The sequence below is a fragment of the Capsicum annuum genome, chromosome 9 (genome assembly GCF_002878395.1).
Source record: "Capsicum annuum cultivar UCD-10X-F1 chromosome 9, UCD10Xv1.1, whole genome shotgun sequence".
In the NCBI taxonomy this organism is placed as follows: Eukaryota; Viridiplantae; Streptophyta; class Magnoliopsida; order Solanales; family Solanaceae; genus Capsicum; species Capsicum annuum.
Window position 1 is genome coordinate 214,852,629 of NC_061119.1, and position 15,325 is coordinate 214,867,953.

The following is a 15,325-nucleotide window of genomic DNA, read 5'->3' on the forward strand; positions in this document are numbered from 1 at the left end:
GTGTTATCATTTAATCTTTTGTAGTTAATTACCATACGAGCTTTACCCCTTATTTGTTCACTATGATTTCTTACCATAAATGCCGCTGATCTATGTCTAGAGATGGATCTTCTTATTACTCCTAATTGTAAGAGTTCTTTTATCTGTATATCAAATTCTTTAGTATCTTCATTATTTGCTTCTACAGGTGCTGTTTTTATGTATACTCTGAGTTAATTATATCTAATTTACACATTATTTCATTGGCGTCCCAGTGGGCTAATGGCCTTTCTCCTATTATCTCCATTTTGTCTAATATAGATATTATATTTTCTAAATCTTTTGGACTGTTTATTATTCCTATTTTATCTATTCCTTTTCTAAAATTATAAAACTGAGTTTCTATACTTATTAGTGTATATTCCTTTTCTATATTTGTTAAGCATTCTTGTCCTTCTGCATTAAGCAGAGAATAGTTTCTAACTTCTTCCAGATTTTCTTTTAACGGGTTGCTGTATTGATTATTTTGGCAATCTTTGCAACATGGTTCTGGAAGCGATTTCTTTTTACTTGTATTTAGTTTTCTAAATATTGTAGGCAATGTTATTGTTTGTACTGGTGTATAAGTCAAATTTTTAAAGAGCATTATTCCATCTCTTGTTAAGAGACATCCTCCCTTATTCTGTACACAAAATTTTAGTCCTATAACAAAATCTGATCCTATATTTAAATCTCTTGTTATTATCCTATTAACGTTATAAACTGGGTTATAAAATTTATTACAATTATTTAGAAAACTTATCTGCGCTTTTTCTATGTAATACCGATAAATATTTTATGATCCATCCATTTGAGTGGCCATTATAGGTCTTTCAAGTATTTTTAATAAGTGTTTGGGTACTATTTCTTTATTGATTAAACAGCTAGTACATCCTGGATCTATTAATGCTAGAGTTTCTATTTCTACGTCTTTTATTTTAATTTTTACTAAGACTTTTATGGTAGAGAATTCTTTATCTTCGTTGCATATTAGACTAGTGTTATTATCTTCTAAATTCATAAGTTCTGCTTCTAATTTTTCTAAATGTACCGCTTCTTGTGTATCCGTTTCTTCTATGGTGATTTTATTTTTTCCTTTTTCTAGAATAGTTAATCTTTGTTCTAGATCATTTAATCGGGTTTCTAAAGTAGACACCCTTAGGTTTAGGATTTGATTGTTCGTATATTTTTGTCCGTTATTTATAGGTTTAGGATTTGATTGTTCGTATATTTTTGTCCGTTATTTATCTCTGATTCTACTTTTATTTTTAGAGTATTTTCTATACAATTTATACATGCTTCTAGGTAACATTTTTTCCATTTAGCTCTATTGTCTTTGCTGGGATACCAATTACATATACGACATCTATTGCTGTCTAGGCCTTTGTTTCTTTGGAATTCATGTACACATTCTTGAGTAACATTCATTAAATTATTGATTACTAGGTTGTTTAAATCTAAATCTTCTATCTCTTGTCCTAGTTCATTAACTAAGTTTGTAATTTCGGGCTTGAATTAAGACTATCGTCCTTACGCGTATAGAACTGAACTAGATGTTTCCTCATTAATATATGTGTGGTGATCAATCATATAGTGTAAGAATACCTTTGAATATGAATTGAGTTCACAAAAATCCCCTAACTCTAAGATGAGTTGAAAACATTTCAATTGAATAAGTTTTAGTGGATGTTTAAACTTGGGTCAACTTCCATCAACTATAACTCATGGTATATGATGAATTAGAAATCCTACTATATATCAAATGAAAGGTCTTGGAATAATCTTTCCAACGATACCAATTTCGTCCAAATCCGATACCCGAGCGAAAAGTTATGGCCGTTTTAGTGACTGAGACAGTAGCAGCATGCGATAAGCGTGCGACGCACGCCCTATCGCATGCTCCAAATTTTAAGATACTGTTTCCGCGTTTTTAAGGGAAAAATGGGTATCTTCCTCCCCTTATCCAGGTATAACACGGGATTAAACTCCCAAAACACCAAAATATGATTTTATTCACCCAAATTACCCAAGAACACTCTCTAGGGTTTCAAACTAAAAACCTAGATAACTCAAGATTCAACCGTGGGGTTTTCCCTAATTCTTCAAGATTCGGAATCCCCATTGCGAGGGCTACAAGAGGCACCCATCAATCGTACGTATAGCATCTCAAAATCTAGAGTTCATTCAAAAGCTTCTAATTTAAGGTACGCGGAGTTTTCCTAAAATCTCATGGGCATAGAAATCATGATTTTAAGAAAGGGGTTTTCAGATTTATGAATACAATCATGTTTTAGAAATCTGGACGGTATTGTTTTGATCTTTTGACCTTCCCCCAAATTGATTTGAAATTGTATATATATGTAAGGATGTGTTTTAAAGATTGATGATTGAATTGAGAGCAGGACTCATGGAAAATCCCTCTCTTGTTATGATTTTTCCTTTACTCATGATATGCTATGATTTGTTTTGAAATGCATCTTGAAAAGCATGTTACGAAGTGTCTTGATTTATGAATGATTTGGTTATGAATCTTGAATTCAAAAGAGAGGGTTGTTTGTATCGAAAAATGTTGAAAATATATATAATGAAAGAGTGCATGGATTTTGCCAAAAGTACATGACCACCACATGTTTGAAGTATTCTTGCATAGTATTGACTTGTGTTTTTGGAACATGAAATCTTTTATACTGTTTGCATATTTGAGTGGTCTGAATTGTATTTTCATGAAAGAATTATGCATGATACATTATGGCTCAGAAATAGGACTTGCAAGTCTTGGTGTGACGACACCAATTCAAATTATGCCATGATAATTCAGAACAGAATAGAATGCATATTTGAAATTAGAATTTTCAGATGTTGAAACTAGAAAAATACATGATTCAAAATAGGATAAAATTGGGATTTAAGAGAGTTTAGGTGGTTTCCCGAAGAAGGCGTGAGTTCAGACAACTCATTGCCCAAAACTGTGATTTGTTGATCCGGGTTTATTTATTACGCTGGCCTAGAGCCCTGTGTCGTATCAAATTCAGGAACTCCAACCCTTGTGGCAACTTGGGTTGGGGGCTTCCCCGCCGAGTCAATGGCGGATTCTATATAGTCCATGGAATATCAGACTTGTAGGAGAGTGTCACCTAACTCAGAAGTAATACAAAGATCAGACATTGCATTGATAAGAATGATTTATGATTTTTAGAAAGTGCCCATGTGTTTTGAAAATCACTTTATGTATGATGTTGTGACAAAATTGCTCTCAACTATTTTATATATATATATATATATATATATATATATATATACAAGCTTTATTTTAGATTGCTTTGCGTACCAGTATATCTATATTGACCTCCCTCCCTGCAGGTTCTGAGGCACAATTTAGGGGTCCTGATAAGCAGTAGATTTCATCCGACGGGAGTGAAAAGTACCAGTTGGTGAGCCTTCTATATTTCAGAAGGGTCTAGTTTTTTTCAGACAGTTATTATTAATTATGATTTTGGTCTACTGGGGGCCGTGTCCCAATTTTCAGACAATTGATATTTGATCATGTAGTAGAGATTTTGCAGATGGTTTTCAAATGGTGTTTAGTTGATATTGGATTTTATTCCTCATTTTAAAATTAAATTTAGATTATGACTATGTTTTCGTAGAAGATTTTATTTTCGCATTTCCTATTTATATATGAATGGTGTATATGATTACAGGTTAGAAGGGCTCTTGGGCCTTCATGATTTGGGATGTCCGTCACGGCCAGGGCCCAGGTTCGGGTCGTGACAAACTTGGTATCAGAGCACGGTTCATGGTCCCAGGGTATCTATGAAATCGCATCAGGTATAGTCTTGTTTTTGGGTGTGTAGCGCGCCACACTTATAAGCAGGAGGCTACTAGGCGTTTATGAATGTCTCTCTTTCTTCATGTTCTAGTTCGTGCTATAGAGTCAGAATGTTCCTCCTTCATACTCCAATTCATGCTATGATGTCGCCCATACGAAAGAAAAGTTATCCTAATTCTTTTCCTTACTTTGGTGTTCATAGATAATGCTCTACGATTTACTAGCAAAAATTTCAGAGGTCGCACAAAGGGTCTTGAGAGGATCTCCCTAATGTGTCATAAGTCCCTCAAGTTTAAAATTGTGTTTGTTGGAACTGTATTTCTGCCCGAGTAGTAGTATAAGTTAAAGTGTCGGTGTCATGACCTATTGGTAGTGAAATTAGACCAAGAAGTTAGTGATATTAAGTCAAAAGGTTAGAGGTAGATTGAGGGTGACCTTTGTGTAAGTAAATATTTATTGCCGAATAATCATTTATTGAGAATGATTTACCATTTTCTTGTGGTAGACTAATGTGGTAGTACCATCTGCGGATTGCATGATAGTCCGTGGAGGAAGTGTTTGACTTAGATTTTTATTTATACAGAATAAGATGTGTATCCTTAGATCATTAAATATTGTGTATCAATTTTCTATCCTTGTAATATATAATCTTGTTATCATAGTGTTTTTGAAAAAAAAAATCAAAGTCTAGTGAAGTCGTGTTGGGATCTTTCGATTCACTAGCATAGTTGCTTTGTTATTCATTTCATTTTATTGTTCAAAACACAAAAATCAAAATCTAGTGAAGCCGTGTGAGGCCTATTTCGATTCACTAGCAACTTGTTGTTCTTGTGTTGGTTAAATATTTGTATAGTCAAATCTTTTTGCATGAGATTGAGTTGGTAATGATGTGATACGTGCATGTGTGTTAGTTTAGTAGAAGGTAGAGAAGGAGTTATTAGTTAAGGTGAATTGTTGTCTGCTTGAAGTATGAAAATGGCTAGATGAGCCAGTCAGTAATAATTATCGACTCATGGTTGCTTGTGGAACTTGAAGGTAGTTTAAATGTATGCTTGGGTAAGTAAGTGTGATGTGAGAAAGTTGTATAAGTAGATAAGATTGTATGGGGTTATAATATAAGATTAAGGTTGACCATGTGTATTAGGTGACTTTACCCACCTTAACCATCTTTCCATTGGTAGTTGTAAACTAGTACTACTTGTGAGAAGGTATGTAGTAGATTTTTGAGGTATTTGGATAGAATGTCCCAATTTGACGGACTAGTATATAATGTTGTCTTCTTCATTGGTGGTAGATGATTGATGCTAGACTAGTGGCTTGAATTTAATGTAGGATGTGGATGTAAGAATAGTGGCTTAAGATTAATGATGAATGTTTTATGAGAATTATGTGTCAGGTTGGGTTGTAAATCATGCTTAGCACTAGACATTAAGTTTGAACAGTTGATGTCCATAGAGGTGGATGTGGTGATTTCTTGGTTAATGATACTAGTTATATGAAAGTGATCTAATAGGCTTGAATGGTGTATGCAATAGATTATACACCATAGATTAAGTTTATTTGATTCGTAAAAAAGTATGATGTTGTATGTATGAGGTAGAAGTATGCCCAAGGTGATCTGGAGTTGTGGCATTTTCTAAGACTATTACATATTGCGTGTGGCTAGTAGACATAGTAGTACCGTTGAGTTGCTAGGTAAGGTTTCTTCTATGATATAAGTTATGCGATTAACGGTGTAATGTTAGAAGGTTAAGTGTAGAGTGGACTTTGATGTGATAAAAAGGGAGGATGTGTATGTATGCTCATGAGAATGCGAGTTTTAGGTTGATGATGATTGAGAATAGCAAAATTTAAGAGTAGCATTCTGGAAAGCAATGCTTTTAGAGTATGCATTAAGTAGTCATAACGCCCCATAGTTTTCTCGATTTGATGTTACTTAGTAACAGGCTTAGATGGCTAACAACTTAAATGATTCCCTTTTTCTAAGTGTTAAAGAAAATAACTTAGTTACATTTTAAGCTCCCAATCTTTGATGATTTTATTTTTGACCTTCTCGAACTCCGATTTTAGATTTTCTTATTAATTCATGATCGGGGAAGTCAAGGGTACGTCTTGATTGAGTTTTGGAATTTTTGGGCGTCGTTTAGGGCATGTTTGGATGCCCAAAACAGTGGCATCATGCGATATGCATGCGTCGCATGGTCTAGTGCTGTGTGATGCAGCATGTGACGCATGCTCTGCTGCACGTACCTGAAAATTTCAGCATTTAAACTCCATCTCATTAAGTGCATTTGGTTCATTTTCACCCACATTAATTCGGCCTAAACACAAATTTGAGTAGCGAAATAGCACTTTAGCCCTAAATTAACATTCTTCCCAAATTGAAACCATCCTTCCCTTCCAAGAACAGAAGTCTTAACTCTTAAGTGTTTAGAGGCATGGATATCTATGCCTATAATGATGTTAATCATGAGTGGATGATTTTGGGGTAAGAGGAAGTTATGATTAGTATTCCCGAAAGGGGATGTCCCTGAAGGAATTTAGTGTCTTTGTGTTAAATTATTGAAGGAAGTTTGCGTTCATGTGTATACCGATATCCCCTATTGTATAGAGAATTGTGGTTATAGATTGATAAGCAGTTATGTTCTCAAGTCTAGGATTATGACTTTGATCTAAGGGTAAGATGGTGAGTTAAGGTAGTTTTTGAATTTTCTCATTTTGGCAAGTAGAGAAGAGTCATGATGAACCTACTCCTATTCAAGCATGTTCCTCCTACGTCAGTTTAAGAGTTCATTCTACCAAGGTCGCATGTATTCAATCCTTGCCGATGTCTAAGGTTTGAGTTCTCTATGTAAGTCATGTCATGTTCTGATGTCCAGGCAAGAAGCAGTAATGCCGCTCAGCGACCTAATACTCAAAGTATCCGAGCCATATGTTATGCTGCTCATGATCCAAACCTATGTCTCACAACATGCTTGGCCATAAGAAAAATATATTTCTATATGTTGCGGAATCATTTTATGCTGAAAAAAAATCAGCACTTGAATGAGGAGCAATCGCTTTAAGTGAAATCCTTACCTTAGTTGTTAACGACATAAATTTCGGATTTATTCCATATAGCTTATGATATGTGCATCCATGTTTCTCATTTTGGTCTATCCTAAGGAAACCACAATGTGTTGTGTTCGTGCCGAACAACCCTCTGATGATCTAGACACTTGATATCAGAAGTACTCCGTGTGTATTCTATCGTATCTTCACTTCATGTACCTCCTCGAATAAGTGCAATAAGTATGCGTGATGGTCTGATAATGTTACTTTCATTCATGATGTTTATGCTCGGGTCCCTTAATGACCCTCCATATGTTCGTATGATGGTGGTTGTGGAAGCGTACTAGTGTGTTAGGTATGGGAGTATATGTTCTTGAAGGTGAGAAATTTGATGTGATTCTCGAGCTGAGGTTATAGGTGAAAGGAAAAGGAAGGAGATGAACTTTTGTTGTACGAAATAGCAAAGAAGAGAAAATTATGGTGAAACTATTTGTGAGAGTGATTGAAATTGTTGGTTTTAGTGGGGAGAGATCCATGTAGTGGGTGTAGTAATGACAGGCTTAAATTTTGTGTGGGGTGAAGAAATAAAACAATGTGCCATGTGGTTAGTATTCCTTGAATTAAGACTGGAGTTGTTGGATTATAGTGATGAGGTGAGATGATTTATGGATGATGTAGAGTACAGGGTCCCTTAGTTTAAGTTAGCACATTTTTCCTCCGAAACAAAAATACTGGATGCAACGATATTGAAATATTTGTTACATAAAGCCACGATCTGATAGATATACATCGAAATCAACAATCTACTTGATATATACATATATATATATATACATACATACATATATATATATATATATATATATATATATATAATCTAGATAGAAATTAATCTTTGATCTAGAATCAAAGAAAGCTTCAACATAGAAGTGTATTACAATGGAAATCAAATTTGTGTGGTTAGACGTGTATGGGAAAAATTGTAAGTTGGGAATGATGAGGCATGTAATTTATTGTTTGGGGCGTAGGCAAATAATGTCTCCAAGCTTAAGTATTTTTATTGCATCTTGTAAGATGGAGAAGGATAATATTCTTATGTCCCGCGAGATTTACATCTCATGAATTGTACCAATCTTAATCAAGGCGAGGATTCTTAGGAAAAATTCATATCTTACAATGCTTTGATCAAGTGCCATAAAACACATGCAAAGATAATGTCAACGTTATGTTTTGTTATCTCATGTTTCGTGCTTTCACGTTTCACTAGGGGTTACATGAAGCTTGTTCGCTGCCTTCACATATTTTGTTGAGGAAAAATACTTAACTCTATATTAAGTTCTTTATTCTACACTTTTAGAGCTCCAAAAAGCCTCTACCCATCATTCGGGGATGAATGATCCCAAAGGGGAGATAATGTAACACCCCGTACTTTCAGGCTAGAATCAAGACCATCGTCCTTAAGTTATAGACCTAAACTAGATGATTCCTTATTAATATATGTGTGGTGATCAATCCTATAGTGTAAGAATACCTTTGAATATGAATTGAGTTCACAAAAATCCCCTAACTCTAAGACGAGTTGAAAACATTTCAATCGAATAAGTTTTAGTGGATGTTTAAACTTGGGTCAACTTCCATCAACTATAACTCATGGTATATGATAAATTAGAAGGCCTACTATATATCAAATGAAAGTTCTTGGAATAAGCTTTCCAACGATATCGATTTCTCCTAAATCTGATACCCGAACGAAAAGTTATGGCCATTTTAGTGACTGAGACAGTAACAACATACGATAAGCATGCGACGCACACCCTATCACACGCTCCAAATTTTCAGATATTGTTTCCGCGTTTTTAAGGGGAAAATGGGTATCTTCCATCCCTTATCCAGCTATAACATGGAATTAAACTCCTAAAACACAAAAATATGACTTTATTCACCCAAATTACCTAAGAACACTCTCTAGGGTTTTAAACTAAAAACCTAGATAACTCAAGATTCAACCGTGGGGTTTTCCCTAATTCTTCAAGATTCGGAATCCCCATTGCGAGGGCTACAAGAGGCACCCATCAATCGTACGTATAGCACCTCAAAATCTAGAGTTCATTCAAAAGCTTCTAATTTAAGGTATGCGGGATTTTCCTAAAATCTCATGGGCATAAAAATCATGATTTTAAGAAAGGGGTTTTCAGATTTATGAATACAATCATGTTTTAGAAATCTTGACGGTATTGTTTTGGTCTTTTGACCTTCTCCCAAATTGATTTGAAATTGTATATATATTTAAGAATGTGTTTTAAAGATTGATGATTGAATTGAGAGCAGGACTCATGAAAAATCTCTCTCTTGTTATGATTTTTCCTTTACTCATGATATGCTATGATTTGTTTTGAAATGCATCTTGAAAAGCATGTTACGAAGTGTCTTGATTTATGAATGATTTGGTTATGAATCTTGAATTCAAAAGAGAGGGTTGTTTGTATTTAAAAATGTTGAAAATACATATAATGAAAGAGTTCATGAATTTTTTCAAAAGTACATGACCACCATATGTTTGAAGTATTCTTGCATAGTATTGACTTGTGTTTTCGGAACATGAAATCTTTTATACTGTTTGCATGTTTGGGTGGTCTGAACTGTATTTTCACGAAAGAATTATGCATGATACATTATGGCTCAGAAATAGGACTTGCAAGTCTTGGTGTGACGACACCAATTCAGATTATGCCATGATAATTCAGAACAGAATAGAATGCATGTTTGAAATCAGACTTTTCAGATGTTGAAACTAGAAAAATACATGATTCAAAATAGGATAAAATTGCGCTTAAAGAGAGTTTAGGTGGTTCTCCGAAGAAGGAGTGAGTTTAGACAACTCATTGTCCAAAATCGTGATTTGTCGATTCGGGTTTATTTATTACGCTAGCCTAGAGCCCTGTGGCGTATCAGATTCAGGAACTCCAACCCTTGCGGCACACTTGGGTTGGGGGCTTTCCCGCCGAGTCAATGGAGGATTCCATATAGCCCGTGAAATATAAGACTTGTAGGGGAGTGTTATCTAACTCAAAAGTAATACAAAGATCCGACATTGTATTGATAAGAATGATTTATGATTTTTAGAAAGTGCCCATGTGTTTTGAAAATCACTTTATGTATGATGTGACAAAATTGCTCTCAACTATTTTATATATATATATATACAAGCTTTATTTTGGATTGCTTTGCGTACCAGTACATCTGTATTGACCCCCCTCTCTCCAAGTTCTGATGCACAATCTAGGAGTCCTGATAAGCAGTAGATTTCATCCGACAGGAGTGAAGAGTACCAGTTGGTAAGCCTTGTATATTTCAGAAGGGTCTAGTTTCTTTCAGACAGTTATTATTTATTATGATTTTGGTGTACTGGGGGCCTTGTCCCAGTTTTCAGACAGTTGATATTTGATCATGTAGTAGAGATTTCGCAAACGATTTTCAGATGGTATTTAGTTGATATTGGATTTTATTACTCATTTACTAAATTTAGATTATGACCATGTTTCCGTAGCAGATTTTATTTCCGTATTTTCTATTTATATATGAATGGTGTATATGATTACAAGTTAGAAGGGCTCTCGGGCCTTCATGGTTCGGAATGTCCGTCATAGACAGGGCCCAAGTTCGGGTCGTCATATTTTGTTCGCTCTGTGTACCAGTACATTAGTATTGACCTCCTATATTTCAGGATCTGAGGCACAGTCCCGGGGTCCCATTCAGAAATAGAATCGAGTGTGTCAGAAGTTGCAGTTGGTGAGCCTTCTTTATTTTGAAAGTCCTGATTTTCATATTTGGTTGTTTTCTTTGATTATGGTCTACACTCGGGGCCTTTTCCCAGTTCTAGACAAGATATTGGCTCTTATGTATTAGAGATTTTGCAGACTGTTATTAGATGCTATTAGAAGTTATGGAACTCCATTTTAAATTGTTCCTTTGAATTCTATTCGTTGACCATGATTTTATTTTGTTATGTATTTCCTCTTTGTATATGAATGGTGTATATGATTACAAGTTAAAAGGACTCTCGGACCTTCATGGTTCGGGATGTCTGTCATGGTCAGGGCCCTGGTTCGGGCCGTGACAAACTTAGTATCAGAGCACGGTTCATGGTCCCAGGGTGTCTGTGAAATCGCGTCGGGTAGAGTCCTGTTTAAAGGTGTGTAGCGCTCCACACTTATAAGTAGGAGGCTACAAGACGTGTAGGAATATTTCTTTTTCTTCATGTTCTAGTTCATGCTATGGAGTCACAATGTTCCTCTTTCATACTTTAGTTCGTTCTGTGGTGTCTTCCATATGAAAGTAAAGTTATCCCAATTCGCTCCTTAGTCTGATGTTCTTAGGCATGTCTCATTGTTGAGATGATTCAAGTGTAGAAGCGTAGAATCTAATGATACGATATTTTTTTATTTAGTCATAAATGGTTGTGAAATTGTACAAGAACTTGAGAGAAGTCCATAAGTACTGTAAAGTGTTTCGATTTCAATTTATACCCCTATCTACAACAGTCGTACATTTGAGCTTGATGTATAGAGTGTATCCATTCTCTTTTCTAAAAAATTCTTGTTGCAGATGTCATGCATAATGGGCATAATGTGTAGAAGAATGTTAGAACTGTATTTCCACCCAAGTTGTGTATGTTAAAGTGTCATGACCTATTGCTAGTGAGATTGGGCTAGGAAGTTGGTGATATGAAGTCACAAGATTAGAAGTCAGAGTGGGGGGAACTTTTATCTTGTGTAAATAAATATTTTTTCGTTGTGTAACCATCGATTGAGGGATGATTTATCATTTTATATTGATAGACTAACGTGGTATTGATATTTGTAGATTGTAAGGCATTCGACAGAAGAAGTGTTGGGCTGTGATTATTATCTATTCAAAAAAATAGGGAAGAAGCCTAGAGTGGATAGTTATGGTGGTTATAGAAATCCCATATTAGTTGTGAATGGAAATGGTTAGATTAGATAATAAGTTATAATTATAGACTCATTGTTGTTTTTGGAATTTGAAGGTAGTCTAAATATATGCTTAGGTAAGTATTATGTGAAAAAGTAGAATTTGTAGATAGGATCGTATTGTATTATAATATAAGATTAAGGTTGACCATGTCTATTATGTGACTTTATCCCCCCCCCCCCCCCCCCGCCCTTTTGATTGTCTTTATTTTTGTAGTTGTAAACTAGTACTTCCTTTGAAAAGGTATGTAGTGGATTTTGAGTTGTAATAGTGAAGTCATGGAGAGGTTGTGATTGTAGGTAGTAAATAAATGAAATGAGGTATCTGGAGTTAATTTTCCTAATTTGATAGACTAGTATATTATGTTGCATGCTTCATTGGTGGTAGATGATTGATGCTAGATTATAGGCTTGGATTTTAGATGTATAATGTGGTCGTAAGAGTAGTAGCTTAAGATTAATGATGTATGTTTTGTGGGAATGAATTTGTAGGCTTGATGAGATTTGTGAAAGAGCCTCGGTTGATAATTTATGAAAAGTTAAGTGGTAATTGTAAGGTATATGTGTATATGAGGACTAATGTTGAAATTATGAATTGTGGGTGAGCCATTAAATGGATAAGGGCTTAAGTATATAATAATGAGTTTCAACCCCTGGTAGTATGGCGTTTGGTAAGATTTTTTGATATTAGTTATATGGTTAACGATCTAATGTTAGAAGGTTAAGTAGTGGAGATTGGATTTTTATGTGATAAGGAGTGAGGATGTGTATGCTCATGAGACCGCAAATTGTAGGTTGATGACGATAGAGGATAGTGAAAAATTAAGAGTAGCGTTCTTAGAAAGCAATGCCTTAGAGTATACTTAAAAGGGAAAGTTTAGTAATAATGTTTATAAGTGTTTTGCGTACCTAGTTTGTGTTCTTGATATAGTAGTATGGAGAAGTCTGGTGAGTTGTTCTACAGTGTTCATTAGAGTTAAATTGAGGAAATATATGTAGGCAATGTACTCCTTTGGTATAGTTTTACGAATGCTGTTGAGTTTGAAAGTTAAGTGGTTAAGAGGTTAAATGCTAGTATTCTAAGGAGTTGATGAAGAAGTGTTGAGTGATTAGAAGCATAAATGCCTATCCCCATAATAATGTTAGTCATAATTTGATGACTCTGGGGTTAGAATAAGTTATGATTAGTATCCCTGAAGGGGTATGTCCTAGAAAGAATTGTGTCTTTATGTTAAATTATTGAGAGAAGTTTCTGTTCGTGTATACCGATACCCCCTACTGTATTGAGAATTGTGGTTATAGATTGATGAGAGATTATGTTCTCAAGTTTAGGACTTTTGACTTTGATCTAAGGGGGAGATGGTGGCTTAAGGTAGTTTCCGAATTTTTCTCGTTGTGGCAAGTTACTATTTCATGATCTAGCATGTACAGAATAGCATTGGCATAAAATTGGTGCAGACTGAAGTTGCCTGATTTCTTAGTTTTTAACTCACTCTTTTGCAACTTTATCTGTCGGAAACAGTCTTTCTCACCAGACCCCACTTAATATGATTACATAGGTATGTTGCTGTTTGTTTTGTAACTTTTCGAATGGTGTTATTTTAACACTATTGGCCTCCTACAACTTGCAGTTTCAAGTCCTAAGCGGTGGAACATAAGTAGGTGATGGTATAATACACATGTTTCCATGGTCATTAGGTGATGGTCTATGAGACTTACACAGGACATGTTGTACTAATTAATTCCCTTCTTCCCTTCTCTTTTAATGTTAGTTTACAAAAAAGGTTTTCTTGTACCGTGAGTTTATCATAAACAATCTCTCTACCCCTCTCAATTGCAAAGGTAGGGGTAAGGTTTGTGTACACATCACTCACCCCACCTTCCTGATACCCCACTTGTGGGATTTTCTAACTTTGGTAGGAAGTCAGACAATGAAATTAAACGACATTTTAGTCTAAGACCATAAGATTTAAAAGTCCCTTTTACTTTCTTTAGGTTTGTGTCAAGTCAAATTCAAACAAACAAATTGAAATGGACCTGGGTTTCTATTGAAACAAAATTTTCTTTGTTTAAAAGAATGATCTACTTTTCCTTTTAATCCGTTTTATAGGAATGAGTTTTTCATCAGTCTTTTTTAAATGAAGGGAGTAATCTTTTTCTTCAGAACCATGCTTAACAAAAAATAACAGGATGGCAGTAGGTATGCTAAGTTGTTGAGCTTACTTTGCAGATGGTTACTCAACCAATAGTTATTAACTCAGAAAACGAGTAATTAAGGGAAACTAACCTTTTAATGATTATTTGTGAATACAGGAAGAAAGTTGGGAAGAAACAACTGATCACTGCAACAAAATACAATAAAAAACACAAATATGAGTATATATAAACACAAAGATATAGTAGCAAGTAATCAAGATTAAAATCAAGAGAAAAATGGCATACCTCTCTGAGTGTCTAGTAAAGTGTATGCTTGCCTTGTGATAAAATTGGGATGAGAACGTCAATTATTGTTGCATGTGGGGAAAGTGCTTTTATCTATTTAAATGGAAGAATACATCAGTTGTCGTTTTAAGAGAGAAAAAATTCTGAAGAGATGATTATGTAGATATATACCTTTATTATATTTTAAAATAAAATTAGGATCCATAAAAAATAAGCTCTCTACCTTAATACAAATTCTGCATTAACCCTTTCCAGATGTCACTGATGCAATTATGTAAAGATTTACCTAGCTCATTGATATAGTAAAAAAAGACCTTGGACAATTATACCAATCACCAATTTTTTTATACATATTAGCTGCCACTTATATTATATTACTTAATAAGTCAATAAAGAAATAATAAGAGATGGTTGGATGACCAAAACAAATCTTCAATTTTAGGAGCAAAATTATTATTTTAAAAAAAAGATAGATAATCTTTTCGAACATAATTCAATTATCAAGATTACCATTAATTTGCAAAACAAAAATAATTTAATTTTTTATTCAATGGAACATATAACAACTTAATCTGCTCCATTTCAAAAAACCTGATCTGCTTTTAATTTTAGCTTGTTTAAAAAATTGATTATATTCTTTTTTGGCAACACTATTCCAACTATATACATGATGTGTTTAAGGCCACAAGATTAAAAAATATTTTAATACATATGATATAACTTTAATTTAGGAGCACAAGATTTAAAAGTTTTTTTTATTTTGTTAATACATGTTATGTTCTGATTTCTTTATTAGCAGTCATGTTTTTTCTATTCTAATAACTAATTTGATTTGCTCTATTTAAATGACGATTCTTCAAAAATAATCTCTTTATATTTATGAGATAGGGAGAATATGTGTGTATACTTAACCCTTTTCAGATCTACCTTAATTATTTAAAGATATCCCTCATTAATATATTAAAGAAGAACTTGGCCAATTTACTCTACCAAT

The 15,325-nt window shown here is 34.2% G+C and overlaps 1 protein-coding gene across 3 annotated transcripts in view; it reads right to left on the reverse strand.

Moving 5' to 3' along the window:
* LOC107840999 (putative late blight resistance protein homolog R1B-16) overlaps positions 1 to 14,652 on the reverse strand; it is a 41,663-nt gene extending 27,011 nt beyond the window's left edge. For 2 of the 3 annotated variants that reach the window (XM_047396570.1, XM_047396571.1), the window contains exons 1-2: positions 14,332 to 14,457; positions 14,177 to 14,231 (exon numbers count right to left, since the gene is read on the reverse strand). The gene's annotated coding sequence lies outside the window, so the exon portion shown is untranslated. Of the gene's footprint in view, positions 1 to 14,176; positions 14,232 to 14,331; positions 14,458 to 14,554 lie in introns of those variants that run through there. The other variant, XM_047396569.1, reaches the window with a different exon arrangement.
* Between the last annotated feature and the right edge of the window lie 673 nt (positions 14,653 to 15,325).